This window comes from Myxocyprinus asiaticus, chromosome 38 (assembly GCF_019703515.2).
Source record: "Myxocyprinus asiaticus isolate MX2 ecotype Aquarium Trade chromosome 38, UBuf_Myxa_2, whole genome shotgun sequence".
Lineage (NCBI taxonomy): Eukaryota > Metazoa > Chordata > Actinopteri > Cypriniformes > Catostomidae > Myxocyprinus > Myxocyprinus asiaticus.
The window spans coordinates 19,841,781-19,859,076 of NC_059381.1; the positions used below are offsets into that span (position 1 = coordinate 19,841,781).

The following is a 17,296-nucleotide window of genomic DNA, read 5'->3' on the forward strand; positions in this document are numbered from 1 at the left end:
CTCATTAAAACCTCATATGGGACTCCAGTAAATGTAGTGTGCTACATTTAGGAGCAAGTTTGGTTATTAGCAATAATTAATAATTATCAAAGATAATTATTAATTATTAAAATCAATAGAACATTGATGAGAATCAATGTTAGCTTTTTTTAATCCTTTAAATCAACATTTATCAAAGATAATCATTAATTGTTAACGTCGATGAAACATTAATTAAAATTAACACTATCTTATTGATCATTCAAATTCAATCAAAGATAATTATCAATTATCAAAAATCAATAGAATATTAATAAGGATTAACATTGACGGGGCACCACCCTGGAATCAGGGACTAATAACCGAATATTAAAACAGTCTCAATATTAGATTGTTTTCTTAGGAAAATCGACATCCGAAGAATATCGATTTTCGGGAAAAAACAATGAATGAAGGTTTGAATCCGAGCACTGACATCCCATCAGCATGACACAGGCGTATGCAAAACAAACCAAAACACTTCTCTTTGTAATATAAACAAAGTTTATTTATGCAGTAATATCAATTAATAATTAATACAATGCAGTCAATAAACTTCCGACTTACAACTACAAACTAAACAGTGACATGATTAGATATGGAAATAAAAATAATCCTATAACACATAAGGTGTGTGTGTGACAGTGTGTGTGTGTGTGTGTGTGTGTCAGTGTGGTTAGTGAGAGAGAGAGAGATGATTAAGTGACAGCCCGAAAGCTGAGTTCGCGATAGCTGGAGATAAAGCAGCCGTGTTCATCACTCAGAGACGCGGTTTTACGAGCGGGGCTCGTAAAAGTCCTGCGTTATTTGACTCTAATGGATGAACTCAGTTGCTGTCTCACCCGCGATGGCGAAAATGCACAACAGTCCAATGTGGTTGGACCACAATACAGCAAAACAAATTCGTGATAATTAATACCCTGAGTATTAACAATTAGCGGACATGGCGGTCCGTAAACTGTACAAGCAAAAACCTTGAAACACAAGAATAACACACTATAATATTCTATCTCTGCCCAGACATAAACCTCTTACTTGAATCGCATGAGGACACAGGTAGAATGTGTTTTCCTCCGTCCTTTAACTCTGACCCGGTTCCTTGAGGCTCTTGTGATGACGGGAGGCCGTTTCCTCACGCTGTCGGCGGGCGGTACGGCTGTTGATTCTCGGCGGGCTGGCGGAGAACTCAGAAATGTCGACTTGATTGAAGATGGAAGAGAAATCTTTAATCTCTTCACTTCCGTAGGCCAACGGATGAAGATGCGAATTGCTCGGCGGTCTCCTTCGGATCCGTTAGAGTGTTCGGTTGAACACAGAGTAATCTCAACTCGTCCAGCGAGATGGAGATCGTATGGCTACAGTTTCAAGTTGGACATTACTTCCTTAAGCCACGAGGTTGCACCGGAGAGCAGCAAAAAGCTACGTCCGTATTCGGTGAACAAAGTCGCTGGAAGCAACTCTGGAAGCATTTCAGAATTATTTGAAGTCCTGATGATGTCATGTTTGAGGGATGTTCTGTGGTGTGCCTCATCCAATAGGAGTTGAGAGCTCGATCCTTTAGAGGGCAAGGCTTCATGGATCTGTAGTCTGTTTTGGACTCCCTTTGTTTGATTTTGGCATGATTTTTATCAGTAAAATTTACGACTTAGAAGGAGGGGGCTTGAGGAATGTTTTTATGACTGTTAGGCCTGCCTTTGTCTTCTATCTGAATACATGAGGCCCAACAGTGAGTGTCTGAGAAAGTGTTTATGTGAGTTTGTGTGAGTGTGTGTGTGTGTGTGTGCGTGTCTGAGAAAGTGTTTGTGTGAGTTTGTGTGTGTGTGCATGTGTTTGTGTGCGAGTGTTTGTGTGTGTAAGTGTTTGTGTGAGTTTGTGTGTATTGAGTGTGTGTGTGTGTGTGTGTGTGTGTGTTTGTGTGTGAGTGTGTGTGTGTGAGACTGTTTGTGTGTGTGTGAGAGTGTTTGTGTGAGTTTGTGTGTGTGTGTGTGTGAGAGTGTTTGTGTGTGTGTGTGTGAGAGAGAGTGTTTGTGTGAGTTTGTGTGTATTGAGTGTGTGTGAGAGAGTGTTTGTGTGTGTGTGTGTGTGTGTGTGAGAGAGAGAGCATTTGTGTGAGTTTGTGTGTACTGAGTGTGTGTGTGTGAGAGTGTTTGTGTGTGTGTGTGTGTGAGAGTGCTTGTGTGTGTTGAGTGTGTGTGAGAGAGTGTTTGTGTGAGTTTGTGTGTGTTGAGTGCATGTGTGTGTGTGTGTGTGTGAGAGAGTGTTTGTGTGAGCTTGTGTGTGTTGAGTGTGTGTGTGAGATAGTGTTCATATGTGAGTGTTTGTGTGAGTTTGAGTGAGTTGAGTGAGTGTGTGTGTGTGAATGACTGGGTTCATTGACTTATATAAAGTCCCACTCAAAGTCCATTAGTTTCTTTAGTAGACTGGAGACACGAGGGTTGACTGATGTCATCTTTTTCTGGGCGGCTTTCCCCGTACGCTTTGACAGGACCTTGCCTCGTCCAGCCTTGGTGCCTCTCTCAGGATTTATCCTGATGAAACGCCTGAAAAACAAATGTGTGTATTCATAATTAGTGTCAGGAGAGCTTTCTTAAATGAATAGATCACCCAAATATAAAAATTCAATCATCATTTACTCACCTTAATGCCATGCCAGATGTGTATGATTTTCTATCATCATCAGAACACAAACGAAGATGCCTGTCATTTCAGCGCGCTACAGAGACAACAATGGAACATTATTTAAATTAAATTTGCAACGTTGTTTGAAGGCTGCACTTCGCAGAATAAAAAGAAGTTACATTTTTATGAATCTCACCCTGTAATATAAGATCCGTTTCAGAAATCCAGCTGCACTCGGTGTCACAGTTACAGTTGGTTTCCCACTGAAACAAGTGTTTAAAAATTAGATACAATTCCAGTATCACCAATGTTTTCAGATTAAAAGAGAAGGAATATCATGCATCCCTGCATAAAACTTAACATTATCAGCCGTACAGCTGCGTTCCCCAAAAACGTTGTATACTTCTTGTAAGTAGATTGTAGAAAGTACTGTAACCAATGGTTTCTACAACCTATTTAAGCTTACAATGCTTTTGCGATTTGCAGCCCAGATCTGAACATTAAAGTTGTTAATGTTATCTGACCACACTGACCGCTTGAGTGAGGTGTTTCTGCACTGTTTTGTGTGTCAGCTCAGACTCCAATCTCAAATCTGACATGCAAATTAACAAATTAACCCAAATCCAGTGCATTATTCAATCTGACAACAAATCACTTAAAGAAAACAATTTTAGTAAAAGAAACAAAGATCTTGGGCTTAAAGACAGAAATATAACGTTACAAACAGCTTACTTAGTTGATATTGGGATCAGATGGCAGGTAGGCTACCAAAATCATTATCACAGCACAATATGAGTTGAACATAAATTTAATGTTTTATGGCTATGCTAAAAAGCAAATCAAAAGGGTTCTCACCTATTAATTCAGAAGATGAAGATGGGTGAAAAAATCACCCCTTAAACACATGTGGGCTCACTGTAGTCTTGTGTTCCCAAAATGCAATGCAAAAAATACGTTTTCTTTCCTTTGAGCAATCAATACTGTAAAATACCGTAATATTACATCTAAGTCATTTAACCAACCAAAATGAACAGTAATGTAATGCATTTAAAAATAACAGGATTATACTGTTGATATTTTGAAGTAAATTAACAGCAATCTTTAAGAGTGTAGTGTACTCCTTAACACTGACAAAATACACTTTTAACAGATATACACATTTAGTCATGCAATATTCTGTCCCCCGTGAAATCGTGTCCCACAATGTTAGTTGTTTGTAATACCTGATTAGAAGTGTTTGTTACTCATTTCTGTTTTAGCTGATCACATAAATACAATCAGTAAATATAGTATTAGCATATCTATTTACCATATAGCACAAATTCAACGTTTTGATATAATAACATGAAGTACTTACGCTGAATATGTTATCTTAGAAAGATAGTGTATTAGCTTGGTAACTGTAGGGAATTTATGATGAAATTATATCTTAGCATGCTAACTGAAAACACAAAGAGAATTGATTTATATTATATTATATTATACCAATACAACAGTTAGTTCCGGTGATGAGAGAAGTTCCAAGGGTGCTGATATTTCAGAACAGCAGCAATCAGACGCTTGACTGTTTGTATCGGTACACAGAAGTCACGGTTCGGTACGTACCTTGGTTTTGGGGTCACGGTTCGATACGAGTTCGGTACAACAGGAAAAAGCAACAAATCCCAAATGCCTGGTTTCTTTTCATTTATTTTGAACAGACAGTAGTGCAAATTACAGTTTGTTCCACCTAGCAGGATTTAGTCCCCCTGAGGTAGTTGGTACAGTACAGCCTCCTTTAATGTATTAAGCACTAAGCAGTAAACAGAATGCACTCTTGCATAGGCCATAATTTTTTGTAGGGTTGATAAAAAACAAAAGGTATTTGGTCACAATCAGCTACAAAACTGAAAAGCATCTCTTGTGTTATAAAAGTACAAAATAAATAGAATAATGAAAAATAAAACTTTTGCATTAGAAGAAGCCATTCTTGTTTTGGGTTGGTGCATAGATGGTCTCTTCTTCTTGTGCTCTTTTTCCTGTTGTGGTGGTTAGCAAACAGTTTTGCATTACCGCACGTGCCCCCTTCTGGATTGGAGTGGATCGTCTGTGACTGCGCCGAATGTACCGTTACACCCCTAATATACTGTATATATACTCGTATCTAATATTATTTATATTTTCAATTCATATTCACAGAAGCAAATTTAATTATCAAAATACTAAATGCTTTGTTTTTGAGAATAAAATTAAGCAGTATTTCCAAACAATGTTTCTAAAATTCTAAAGCTGTCAAGATGATTTTTTTTTTTTATGTTCTACAACATGAAAATAATAATTTATTTTACCTGAAGATTTTTTTCTGAGCATTATTTAATGTCTATTTATGTATATAATTTCCTGTATTATATTCTCATGGAAGTACAAAATAAATAAATAATAAAGTAAAAGTAAAAAGTGAACAAAATTATTCTAAATGGGAACATAATAATTATGAATTATAAGCCTACTATTGTAAAATAATAAAAGTTTATCTGAAACTAAAAGTGTGCATGAGGATGTCTAAATTTTCTATTAGATTATGCTAATTGGTTGGCTATTCTTTAACATGACGTTTAAATTTTACATGTAAAAACACCACTTTCAATAGGCCTAGAGTTCGTTTGTGTGTTTAAGTCTGACATATACCAATATTATTTTATTAGGCCTATTTTTTTTATTCACAATTTATATTGATAAACATGATATATACATACATTATATATATATATATACACACAGGTGCATCTCAATAAATTAGAATGTCGTGGAAAAGTTCATTTATTTCAGTAATTCAACTCAAATTGTGAAACTCGTGTATTAAATAAATTCAATGCACACAGACTGAAGTAGTTTAAGTCTTTGGTTCTTTTAATTGTGATGATTTTGGGTCACATTTAACAAAAACCCACCAATTCATTATCTCAAAAAATAGAATACATCATAAGACCAATAAAAAAAACATTTTTAGTGAATTGTTGGCCTTCTGGAAAGTATGTTCATTTACTGTATATGTACTCAATACTTGGTAGGGGCTCCTTTTGCTTTAATTACTGCCTCAATTCGGCGTGGCATGGAGGTGATCAGTTTGTGGCACTGCTGAGGTGGTATGGAAGCCCAGGTTTCTTTGACAGTGGCCTTCAGCTCATCTGCATTTTTTGGTCTCTTGTTTCTCATTTTCCTCTTGACAATACCCCATAGATTCTCTATGGGGTTCAGGTCTGGTGAGTTTGCTGGCCAGTCAAGCACACCAACACCATGGTCATTTAACCAACTTTTGGTGCTTTTGGCAGTGTGGGCAGGTGCCAAATCCTGCTGGAAAATGAAATCAGCATCTTTAAAAAGCTGGTCAGCAGAAGGAAGCATGAAGTGCTCCAAAATTTCTTGGTAAACGGGTGCAGTGACTTTGGTTTTCAAAAACACAATGGACCAACACCAGCAGATGACATTGCACCCCAAATCATCACAGACTGTGGAAACTTAACACTGGACTTCAAGCAACTTGGGCTATGAGCTTCTCCACCCTTCCTCCAGACTCTAGGACCTTGGTTTCCAAACGAAATACAAAACTTGCTCTCATCTGAAAAGAGGACTTTGGAACACTGGGCAACAGTCCAGTTCTTCTTCTCCTTAGCCCAGGTAAGACGCCTCTGATGTTGTCTGTGGTTCAGGAGTGGCTTAACAAGAGGAATACGACAACTGTAGCCAAATTCCTTGACATGTCTGTGTGTGGTGGCTCTTGATGCCTTGACCCCAGCCTCAGTCCATTCCTTGTGAAGTTCACCCAAATTCTTGAATCGATTTTGCTTGACAATCATAAGGCTGCGGTTCTCTCGGTTGGTTGTGCATCTTTTTCTTCCATACTTTTTCCTTCCACTCAACTTTCTGTTAACATGCTTGGATACAGCACTCTGTGAACAGCCAGCTTCTTTGGCAATTAATGTTTGTGGCTTACCCTCCTTGTGAAGGGTGTTAGTGATTGTCTTCTGGACAACTGTCAGATCAGCAGTCTTCCCCATGATTGTGTAGCCAAGTGAACCAAACTGAGAGACCATTTTGAAGGCTCAGGAAACCTTTGCAGGTGTTTTGAGTTGATTAGCTGATTGGCATGTCACCATATTCTAATTTTTTGAGATAGTGAATTGGTGGGTTTTTGTTAAATGTGAGCCAAAATCATCACAATTAAAAGAACCAAAGACTTAAACTACTTCAGTCTGTGTGCATTGAATTTATTTAATACACGAGTTTCACAATTTGAGTTGAATTACTGAAATAAATGAACTTTTCCATGACATTCTAATTTATTGAGATGCACCTGTATATATATATATATATATATATATATATATATATATATATATATATATAGATCTGTATGCCAAACACCTATTTATGAGAGTTTGTGGAAAGTAAGGTGTTAGAAAAAAATTAAGTGCATGTCATCGTTGCCATTGGTGCTTCTGGCAGATGACAGCTAAGCTATGTTGTCATCAGTAGGGTTAAAAACTCATGCAGCCGCAGGGAACCAGGTGCAGCAGCTGAGACAGCTGGCTCTTCTCGCCTTGATACCACACACAGTACTTTGATGGCATAAAGTCGGATAAAAGTTCTAACCAGCATGTACTGCATTAAGTCAGGCACTGATTGGTCTGTGTAGCGCTGCATTAAGTCGAACACACCTAATGAATTTGTTTTGGACCAAATATATTAATGATTCATCTTACACTACACATGAGAATGTCCCTTACCCTAATACCACCTGCAAACAACAAGCAAGTAGCAAATCAGGGTTAATTGCAGTGACGTTACTAAAGCCTATTGGCTATAAAAAAAAGAAATAAAGGATAAGCCATTCAATATGTCTTGCACAAACTTCCTGTTTCAATAGGAAATACGTCAACACAGGAGGAAAACTGCGCTTGTCATGAAATTTCATGGGGTCTTTAACGATAACACTCATGGGCATAACACCTAAACATTAGTGAGTGATGGGATTGAACTATGATATAATTGTGTACAAATAGCACAGAGTAAGAGAGATGCAGTGAGTACAACAGAGCGGATGGCAGAAATGAGGATGACTGGCAGTGGAAGCCAGACAGTGAGAGATCAAATGAGACATCTGAAGAACAAAAGCAAACAATCTCTGATTTCTGCCTCAGAGCGAATGATGATATACCAAGTCAAAGCAAACCTTCTCATCTGTGGGCTTTGTTAGCTTCCAGACCAAACCCTCATTTTGGTGCTTTTAAGCTACAGAAAAGCCTATGTTGGCTGCCATAAAATAATAATAATAATAATAAATAATAAAAAAAAAGATTTAACACAAGGATACTACTTTAGACACAACTGGACTTGTAGTTTTGCTCCTACTTTTGGCGAGGTTATGGAACCAATGTAGCAACAGGCTAGCCAAGTCAAAGAGAAAACAAAAGAAATCCAAGAGCATATTTTAGGAGACTGCATTTGTATGTTCCTGAATCTCAACTGGTAGCATGAGAATGTCACAAGCAATGCCAAGATAATGGATTTGATTTCCAAGGAACACACAAATTGATACAAATATATACCTTGAATGAGCTTTGAGTTGCTCTGAATAAAAATATCTGCCAAATATAGAAATGTTTATGTTTATGTGGTGTTTATGAGCAATAGTGTTCATTATGTTTTGTGCTCATTCATTTGCGTTGGTTCTTTGGGAAATAAATGCAATGTTATTCAATTCAAAATAGTTAAAACATTTTTTAATAGTAATTTTGACAGATATGTTTAAAGTGTTGCAGACTAACATAAGTGCAGACTTCAGTCATATCAGTGGCCTAGACACAGGTATTTTCTACATAAGGTGGGTCGCTTCCTACATGAGGTGGACACCATGTTGAGATCACATGACCAGCCATGTTTTCCAATTTGAGTTTATAAATGCAAGCTTCATGCAAACTTAAATCAAACTCTGACCACTTGTCAACACGTTATGTTGCACAAGTCAGCGTTACATTGTGCACTTGGCAACCTCTGGTAACATCCTATAAATGCCATAGGAGCTCCAGACCTGGTGGGGGCAGCAGAGAGCATAATGATGTTTTTTTGTTTTTAGGAAGACAAATTAAGGCTATGTCCAAATTAATCTAGATACATTTAAAAAATGTTTTCGTTTTCGATACGCTCTCCGTCCAAACTGCTGTTTTCAAGCATTTTCCAAAAGTTGCTCATCCATACTGAAACGTATGAAAACTTTTAAATCCTGTTACTGCGCATGTGAAAAATCGCTGTTCCATGTAGTGTCAGAAACGCAATTGTCCTCGTATTCTGTCGCCGGACAACAATTCTGAGTAAACTTCCCGTCGTCTTTGAAGGAATGCAATGTGAAGGTTGTACAAATTAACATTTATCTTTTACAGCGCTATCAAAGTGAATATGGCACAACAATGCAGCTACAACATGGGCCGCCATCTTGATTGTTTTGGGTTAAATGGATCACATGACAACAAATCCGTTAACTTTTTCATATATCTCTGTTTCCCATGTCCACACTACATTGCGTCTCAGTGTGGACGGATGGCCAAATCTTAGAGAAATTTTTATTTTTTTTTTAAAACAAAAACGTATTAATGTGGACGTGGCCTTAGAGCCGCGTAAAATAAAAATAAAAATAAAATAAATAAATAAAAATACTAGGGCTGTGTGGATACAATCAAATATCATTACATTGACAAAATTGTATCGATACTTTAGATCCATGTATCGATATTAATATTGACCTATTTGTGTATTCATATCATTTCCAGCATTTCAATAAAATAGCAGGTTGTGTAAATAAATATTAACTCTTTTATAAGGCGTGAGAGAAACTGAAACTGAGCCCGCATTATTCACTGTTTCTCTCATGGACATGCTGGGCCTCTCCCAGACGTTTGGCACTATCTCAGTGCAAAAAATATAGATTTTCCACTTAATTGCGGTCTCGATATAGATTCTTTAATTCCCAAGAACGCTCTTTTATTCTATGCATAACCCTCTTCAATGCACATAAATCATTCGCATATGCAACTAAAAATGTCTGTGATTAGCCACTGGCTGGTAATTTTTCAGATTTCACTCGACTGTGTTTGAGTTGTGTGGTTGCGAAGAAGTTCAGCACCAAGATCCTTTCACTGCGCTCAGAGAGTATAAGTTTGGTTGTTTGACTCTTTCTGTGTAATGTGTGTCTAAAAAAAGAGATCTATGCGTTCCATTTTTCATTGAATAATGTCTCTTTTTAATACCCTTTCTGTACTTTACAGTCAGTTATAAATCAATATAAAATAAATGTTTAATTCTAATAATCACACATAGCACAGATTCTGTAAAGAAACCATTCAACCAAAACACTTCTGTTAAAGTAACTGCCAATGGTCTTAATGAGTTTTAGCACATGTTCTACATACTGTATCAATGTAAATACTTGTAAATATTACAAATTAGGCATTTTAACAACAAGCATTTAACTGTATGGTTCTGCAATTACACACCGTAAACCGGACTTCAAATTCCTCAATGCCGACCCGCTGTTTACAAACAAAGGCAGCGGAGCCCTTTGTCTGGGCAGCCCTGCCGCGGAAACACAGAAGGAAAAGGGGAAATAGAGCCGGCGTTCTCATCAGAGTAAGACGTCGCGCAAATCGACCCCTGCTACCCAGTATTCTACTGGCAAATTTTCAGTCTCTGGACAACAAGCTCTGTGAGCTGAGAGCGCGGATCTCTTTCCAACGAGAGACGAGGGACTGCTGCATTATCTGCCAAACAGAAACTTGGATGTCTACGGAGATTCCAGACTCAGCTATCGAACCCATGGGGTTCTCCGTGCACCGAGCGGACAGAGCGAAAGACCTCTCAGGTAAAAGCAGAGGTGGTGGTGTATGTTTTATGATCAACAAATCCTGGTGTGATCAGAGGAATGTACATTCTATCAAGTCTTTCTGCTCTCCTGATCTGGAATTTCTCATGCTTCTGTGACGACCATTCTGGCTACCGAGGGAATTCATAGCAGTCATTATCACAGCTGTGTACATCCTGCCACAAGCCGACACAGACCGGGCACTCAAGGAACTGTATGGGAGTATAAGCAAGCAGGAGACCGCGCACCCTGAGCCCGCAGTCATTGTGACCGGGGACTTTAACAAAGCCAATCTCAAATCAATCGCACCAAAATACCACCAACATATCAGTTTCAACACACGAGGGGATCAGGTTTTGGACCATTGCTACTCTCCCTTCCAGGATGGCTACAAATCCGTCCCACGCCCACCATTTGGCAAATCGGACTACTCTTCCATTCTGCTTTTGCCCGCTTACAGGCAGAAACTGAAACAGGAAGCACCCACCCTCAGAACGATCCAGTGCTGGTCGGACCAATCAGACTTTACGCTACAAGACTGTTTTGATCACGTGGAGTTGTTTCATCAGAAAGTGCGTAGAGGATGTTGTTCTGACCAAAACAATATGGATCTACCCCAACCAGAAACCTTGGATTAATAGCGATGTTCACACGGCACTTGATGCGCGGACCTCCGCTTTTAATTCCGGGAACATGGAGGAGCATAAACAAGCCAGTTATGCCCTCTGCAAAACTATCAGAGCAGCAAAACGCCAGTACAGGAACAAGATTGAAGGACAGTTTAACACCACCAACTCTAGAAGCATGTGGCAGGGAATTAATATCATTACGGACATTAAAGGGAATAAAAACTCCACCGTGAACACCGCTGCCTCTCTCCCGGATGAGCTAAATACATTTTATGCTCGTTTCGAGGGAAATAACACCGCCCTCGCGGAGAGAGCTCTCGCGGCCAAAGCTACAGAGGTTAGTTTACTCTCCGTCTCTGTAACGGATGTAACCCGATCCTTCCGATGGGTGAATATCCATTAAGCCGCGGGTCCAGACGGCATTCAGGGCCGTGTCATCAGAGCATGCGCGAACCAACTAGCTGGTGTTTTTATGGACATTTTCAACCTTTCCCTCTTCTTGTCTGTGGTCCCCACATGCTTCAAAACGTCCACCATTGTGCCTGTACCAAAGCAATCCAAAATCACTTGCTTAAATGACTGGCGTCATGTTGCTCTGACCCCCATCATCAGCAAATGCTTTGAGAGACTAATCAGAGATTACATCTGCTCTGTGCTGCCTCCCTCACTGGACCCATTGCAGTTTGCTTACCGCAATAACCACTCCACTGACGATGCCATTGCATCTACACTACACACTGCTCTCTCCCACCTGGAAAAAAGGAACACTTATGTGAGAATGCTGTTTGTAGACTACAGCTCAGCATTCAACACCATAGTGCCCTCCAAGCTTGATGAGAAACTCCGGGCTCTGAGCTTAAACAGCTCGCTGTGCAGCTGGATCTTGGACTTCCTGTCAAGCAGACGCCAGGTGGTTAGAATGGGCAGTAACATCTCCTCATCACTTACCCTCAACACTGGAGCCCCACAGGGCTGTGTTCTCAGCCCACTCCTGTATTCCCTGTACACACATGACTGTGTGGCAACACATAGCTCCAATGCCATCATTAAGTTTGCTGATGTTACGACGGTGGTAGGTCTGATCACTGACAATGATGAAACAGCCTACAGAGAGGAGGTGCACACTCTGACATGCTGGTGTCAGGAGCACAACCTCTCCCTCAACATCAGCAAGAAAAAGGAGCACCGGTGGAGAGAGTCAGCAGCTTCAAGTTCCTCGGTGTCCACATCACTGAGGAGCTCACATGGTCTGTCCACACTGAGGCCGTTGTGAAGAAGGCTCATCAGTGCCTCTTCTTCCAGAGATGGCTGAGGATGTTTGGAATGAATTGCCACATCCTCACACGGTTCTACACCAGCACTGTAGACAGCATCCTGACTGGCTGCATCTCCGCCTGGTACGGCAATAGCACCGCCCACAACCGCAAAGCCCTGCAAAGAGTGGTGCGAACTGCCAGACACAGCATTGGAGGTGAGCTTCCCTCCCTCCAGTACATATATACCAGGTGGTGTGTGAAAAAGCTCGGAGGATCATTAGAGACTCCAGCCACCCGAGCCATGGGCTGCTCTCACTGCTACCATCAGGCAGGCGGTATTGCAGCATCAGGACCCGCACCGGCCGACTTCATTACAGCTTCTTCCCCCAAGCAATCAGACTTTTGAACTCTTGATCTCTCACGATCAATATACATCAGCACTGCACTTTATTAATCTTATTATCTCATAATGGACTGTCATAAATTATATTCTCTCTTAACAACACACTGGCAACTGACTATCAACCGACAGCCTGAATGTCAATACAGTACAATACAACCTACTGTACATTTTATATATACTATTTTTTATTGTATAATGTGTATTCTATATTGTGTGTATTGTATACTGTACATAGTATGTTATTATTTGTATACTGTGTTGTATGTAAGTATGTTTATATTAGATTTTAAATTGTGTTGTGTAAATCTGATGTTTATTGTAAATGTCTATGTCTCATCACTGTCATGACTGCTATGTTGCTCGGAACTGCACCCAAGAATTTCACACACTATTGCACTTGTGTATATGGTTGTGTGACAATAAAAGTGATTTGATTTGATTTTTGATATATATATATATATATATATATATATATATATATATATATATATATATATATACAATGCAATACACAGTATGCAATTTCAAGACAAAATATTTATTGATTGAATTTGTATATTTTTAAAAAGCTAAAATGTGACCAATAAGTGAAACTTATGAAAATAAAATGTGTAAAATTAATGTTTCTGTAATTTACCAAGTTAGAAGGTCCCCTGTATAACTAATAACAGTATTAGCTTAAGAGAATTTTCATACTTTCATACTGGACATGATAACTGAAATATACCCAAATAAATTCAAAGCTTGTGAATCGGAATCAAATCATCATATCGTGATGTGTCATGATATATTGGATCGTGACATATGTATCGTGATGTATTGCGTATATTGAATCGTGACACGTGTATCGCAATGTGTATCATATAATGAGGTGGCTGCTGATACCCAGCCCTTAAAAAATACTTTTACCCACTACAATTATTTTTTTTACCTATTCAAAAAGAAGCAGATAACATTTTTACACTTTAGCAGTCATTGTTTATTATTAGTGAGGCAGCTCATTGAAGCCATTGCATTCCTTGCACTGCTCTTTCGCATTTTGCATCATGCAGAGCAATCCTGGCCGAGCTTTCAGTCAGACTGACAGTAATTTCCACATTGGATGTGGAAGATTGCACATATCCATTGACCTTTATGGTGTCATTCACTGATATGGTGTCATTTCTGTTGTATATATATATGTCACAAATCCCAGGCTTCTCTTAAGGATACAAAACAAATTCTTTGTATTTTAAAGTAGATTCTCATCACCACATTTCACTCTTAGAAATGTGAGCCAGCAGACAAGCTAGAGCAGTGGTTCCCAACCTTTTTTCCTTGAAGCCCCCCCTAATTACCTATGAGAATGTCTATATATATTATATTTATATATAATACAATGGTTAACAAATGTGTTATTTAATAATTTCTGAGGTAATTTACTCCATCTAGAGTGCAAAGGTCGTGAGAAATGCAAAAATTATGCAGAAGTTTAAAGACCAATAAAAAAATATGATGATTACAATATAATATTTTTTGGAATGCACATTCCCTGCCATGCGGTTGGATTTTGCATATCTGTGATAGAAACAATAGTTGAACATTTCTTGCAGTTTACATTCAGACCCCCACCCCCTTCCGCAGCTGCTTGATGGTCTCATAATAAAGCGTTAACATGCCAAAAAGTGATGTTGTTTAAAGAGGTTTTTGCAGTCTTTCAATGTGAACTCCCCAGGTTGGGAACTACTGAGCTATAGTACATTTTATTCATGCTGCAATGCTGGGTAACCATTTTAAAGTAAGGACACCTTTTGTCCATTACTGCAATTAAATGTTAATCACTTTAGGCCTATAAATGAAGTGTGTGGTGTGTGTGTGTGTGTGTGTGTGTGTGTGTGTTTTGTGCATTATATATCTTGTCATGTGAATGAGGAAACACATGTATATCATAAACATTTGTATTTTTAGTTTTAGATCCATAAGGGACGTCTTCACCATGATAAAAACAAATATTATCTGAAAATCTATGGCTTGCATAGGTCACCGATTCAGTCAAAGAAGCTCTAGATGACATTTAGTTGCACTGATAAATATCATGACATTTCACAAGATGGCCTTGCCTTAAAAAAGGACCTCCAATAAGGGAGTGTATCAGTCAAGCCATCACACTGTGCTTAGCATGTAACTGTTTTAAGTGTGTTTACTCTGTATCCTGTTATTAACAAGCTCTCCACAGTGTTCCCTCCAATTATGGGCAAATCATGCAGCATGCATCGCCTTGAAAGTGAAGTGATGCCTTACCCCTTGGTTGCCTTGATCACTGAGCAGCACAGTTTTTATCCACTTTGGATTCACAAACACTATGCAATCTGCATTCACACACAAAAGCAGCTCTGCATCTTTGTTGTGTCACTTCTTAATGTCTTCCATAAAGGCTTCTCTTATTCATTAAGAAGGTTATCTCGCCTCCAGCAGAATTCCCTCTGATTTGAGGCTGCTCCCCCTGCTGTGAGGCAATGCGCAACTGCCAGTATGGATAGATTATTCTGAGAGTGGGTATTATCGAATGCTGTGTGCTTCTGTAGAGTTTAGTGTTGACAGGAGAAAAGGCCCAGAATTCTCAAGTTGATGATCACTCACACCTGTACATTAGTTTACTTCATATGCCAAGTTGTCTAATAAGCACACATATTTATGTCCATTTTAAACCTTTTAAGAATTTTTAAGCAGAGGAATGGCACAAAACTGTTTGTTTTTAAAAGACGTTTGCATGGGGGTTGTGCATTGAAGGTGCACTCAGTAATTTATTCTTCATTTAAAACTTTTTACTCCCATAGAAATCAATAAAAATTTTGAAACATACCTAACCACTCACATGAGATGAAGACTCCAGTCATATCAGTAACCTTTTAAAAATGGTTTTATTTTACATGAAGAGGGTCCCCTCATAGAGGCTGCCATGTTAAGATCACATGATCATAAAATCAAATATACTCGCTTAATCTCAGTAATCGCCCTGTTATTGGAAACTTTCACTCATGGATAAAATCAGTCATGGCCTACTGTGAATAGTGAATTTCTTTAATGGCATTGGTAACATCTCCGGTTACACATGTAACCTCGGTTCCCTGAGATGAAGGGAACGGGACATTGCCATAAGCACTATGGGGAAGTCCTTCTAGACGACCTTGTTGAAACTCTTATTCAACCACAGCAATCTTCTGATTAGCAATGGTGTCTGAGCCCCGCTCCTTTAGGCGCGCAGTTGGCCTATATAAGCGGGCGCTCAGTCACCATTTCTTCAGAATTTTCTGACTGAGGGACAAGAGTGAGTCACTCGTATTATGAAACTTTGAAGTAGTAGTGCGGCCAGCTTTGGCAATGTCTCGTTCCCTTCATCTCAAGGAACCGAGTTTACATGTGAAACTGGAGATGTTTCATATCGATTCAGTTCACACGGCATTGCCGTAAGCACTATGGGAAATGGTATCCCATCATGCCGCACTACGTGACATTACACTCCCAGAGTTATAACACTAAATAGAGATATTCATGAGGAGTCACAGGCCACAGGCCAATGACTTATAAGTCATATTAAGGTGTATATGAATAGTCCCACATGGCGGATGCCAGATGGAAACGAATGTAGTCTGGGATCTATATGAACCATATACTGTAGATATACACAGTATGGATTATTAACCATCTCACAACAAGGTTGGGAAAGTAGGTTTTATTTCATATGGGAGTGCTTATGTCTTTAAAAAAGCAGTTCAACAGCATATAATTAGATGGCTGTGCTGATTATAGTCGGTAGCCCACCTGTGATAAGGGCTTGGGCTCACCCGCTTGAAAGTAAGCGCTCTATACAGAGAGGACTTGTGAAGAGATGGACGCCATGTCCAAGTTATAAAACTTCGCAAATGTGTTTTATGAAGACCATCCTGCTGCCAAACATATGTCCTGTAAGGACACACCATTTGTCCTTGGCCATGAAGAGGCCATGCCTCTGGCAGAATGTGCTTTGACACCAAAAGGGCAATTCGCACTCTGTGATTCGTAAGCAAGGGCGATCGCTTCAACGATCCAGCAAGAGAGCCTTTGTTTGCAGATGGACATTCCTTTTGTGCATTCTACATAACAAATAAAGAGCTGATCCAACAGCCTAAACTGATGGGTGCGCTCAACATATGTATGCAATGCCCTCACCTGGCATAACATATCCATAGATTGCTTTTCATCTGAATTAAATGGTGTGGGTAAGAAGGCTTGTAAACTAACCACCTGAGCCCTGAAGGGCGTTGATAAAACATTAGGCACTTTTCTAGGTTTAATGGTAACTTTTGACAGATCTGGACCATGAGCTGTCAGTCGACAGCACCTGCATGTCACCCACCCGTTTAAATGAGGCCAAAGCCAATAGGAGTGCGGTCTTTAAGAAAGCACCTGCAGCACAACAGATTGCAGTGGCTCGAACGGGGAGTTTGTGAGTGCCTCC

At 39.3% G+C, this 17,296-nt stretch overlaps 1 long non-coding RNA gene across 2 annotated transcripts; it reads right to left on the reverse strand.

Annotated features, from left to right (window-relative positions):
- Nucleotides 1–200: 200 nt before the first annotated feature.
- LOC127429397 (uncharacterized) lies at nucleotides 201–4,640 on the reverse strand. Of its 2 annotated transcripts, XR_007895272.1 has the most exons (4): nucleotides 4,243–4,640; nucleotides 2,834–2,900; nucleotides 2,656–2,731; nucleotides 201–2,558 (listed from the first exon to the last, which is right to left on the reverse strand). It is a non-coding gene; the product is annotated as an uncharacterized LOC127429397 (long non-coding RNA). The 2 variants fall into 2 exon arrangements; XR_007895271.1 differs by lacking the exon at nucleotides 4,243–4,640 and having other exon boundaries at nucleotides 2,834–3,054.
- Between the last annotated feature and the right edge of the window lie 12,656 nt (nucleotides 4,641–17,296).